The sequence below is a fragment of the Anastrepha ludens genome, unplaced genomic scaffold (genome assembly GCF_028408465.1).
Source record: "Anastrepha ludens isolate Willacy unplaced genomic scaffold, idAnaLude1.1 ptg000075l, whole genome shotgun sequence".
Lineage (NCBI taxonomy): Eukaryota > Metazoa > Arthropoda > Insecta > Diptera > Tephritidae > Anastrepha > Anastrepha ludens.
The window spans coordinates 92,501-95,000 of NW_026530041.1; positions in this window are offsets into that span (position 1 = coordinate 92,501).

Sequence of the window (2,500 nt, forward strand, 5' to 3'; positions counted from 1 at the left end):
ATTATTATTATTATTTATTAATAATGTGCTTTTATTTGTATAAAATATTTGTATTTTATTTGGTCTTCTTCTTTGTTGTGTTTTTCTTTCATTTTCTTTCGTTCAATGTGCGCTCCCGCCGACCCCTTTAGCTTTTCTTATCAGAATTCAAAAACCGTTTTTTATGAAAAAGAATTTTCGTTCTCTATATATATTTTATATAAAAATATAAGAACGATATTTCTTCTTAATATTTGCCAATTTTCAAATGTATCATTTTTAATAACATTTTACTTTTTCTTCAAATGCATTTTTAATGTAATAATTTCATATATTACATAATTTTTCTCTCTGAATTGAAATTAATAATTCCATAATTCTATTTTTTAATCATAAATATATATATGATTGAAAAAATTTCTCCTTTTTTCTTTTATTTAAAATTTAATTTTTCTTATAATTTTTATTTGTTTTGTTTTTTTTTTTCTTCATCTGTTTAATTTCCTGTATGTATACAAGAAACAAACAGTTGAGGATAATTTCTATGTAATGCTAGTATAGAATATAAAATTTTGAATTCAAAAATTTATTTCTATTTAAACTAACTATAGAATACCAGGAATAAAATACAATGACACCAATATGCCAAGGTTACATTCCATAATATGTTAGTATAGAATATAAATTCTTCATATATGTATATATATTCGAAAATTGTTTCTATTTAAACTAACGTATGGAAAACCATGAATAAAATCACAATACACCAATATGCCAAGGTAACAGTCAATAGTTACATTCCATAATATGTTAGTATAGAATATAAATTCTTCATATATGTATATATATTCGAAAATTGTTTCTATTTAAACTAACGTATGGAAAACTATGAATGAAATCTCACAATACACCAATATGCCAAGGCAACAATCAATAGTTACATTCCATAATATGTTAGTATAGAATATAAATTCTTCATATATGTATATATATTCGAAAATTGTTTCTATTTAAACTAACGTATGGAAAACTATGAATGAAATCTCACAATACACCAATATGCCAAGGCAACAATCAATAGTTACATTCCATAATATGTTAGTATAGAATATAAATTCTTCATATATGTATACATATTCGAAAATTGTTTCTATTTAAACTAACGTATGGAAAACCAGGAATAAATCCACAATATCACCAGTTTAACATAACTCAAATTCGTGTTTCATATAGTTATGATTCGATTTATATGCTTCAATATCATTGGTTAGTTAAATGTTGATATTTTCATATTATTCACATGCCTTCACCGTGAGTGTTTTTTGCCATGCACACCACACATTGTGAAAAATGTATGGGAAAAATTCAATTCAATACATTTCAGTTTGATTTCATATAATTCAATTACATTTTATATATTTCAATAATACCATCAACTTAACTAAATATATATTAAAATACTAAATTATATATATGATGATATTTTCCATATATTTGAAATGTCTTTATTATATATTTATTCAGTTTATCATATGAATGTATTGTGTTAAATTTTACTTTCATACATTTAATCGAATTTAGTTTCATATAAATTCGATTCGATTTTCTTTCATATATCTCACTTGCCTTCACCGTGAGTGTTTCTGACAATGTACACAACGCATTGTGAAAAATGTATGGGCAAAATTTTGTTAAATTTTACTTTCATACATTTAATCGAATATAGTTTCATATAAATTCGATTTGATTATCTTTCATATATTTCACATGCCTTCACCGTGAGTGTTTTTGTTTGTCCATGTACACAACGTATTGTGAAAAATGTATGGGCAAAATTTAACTTAATACAATTCAATATATTTCAAATGTTTTTCTTATATATTTATTCAGTTTATCATATGAATGTATTGTGGTAAATTTTATTTTCATACATTTAATCGAATATAATTTCATATAAATTCGATTTGATTTTCTTTCATATATATCTCACTTGCCTTCACCGTGAGTGTTTCTGACAATGTACACAACGCATTGTGAAAAATGTATGGTGAAAATCTAACTTAATACAATTCAATATATTTCAAATGGCTTTATTATATATTTATTCAGTTTATCATATGAATGTATTGTGGTAAATTTTAATTTCATACATTTAATCGAATATAGTTTCATATAAATTCGATTTGATTATATTTCATATATTTCACATGCCTTCACCGTGAGTGTTTTTTGCCATGCACACCACACATTGTGTAAAATGTATGGGAAAAATTCAATTAAATACATTTCAGTTTGATTTCATATAATTCAATATTCAAATTTTATATATTTCAATAATATCATCGATTTAACCAAATATATATTAAAATAATAAATTATATATATGATGATATTTTCCATATATTTCAAATGTCTTTATTATATATTTATTCAGTTTATCAAATGAATGTATTGTGTTAAATTTTACTTTCATACATTTAATCGAATATAGTTTCATATAAATTCGATTTGATTTTCTTTC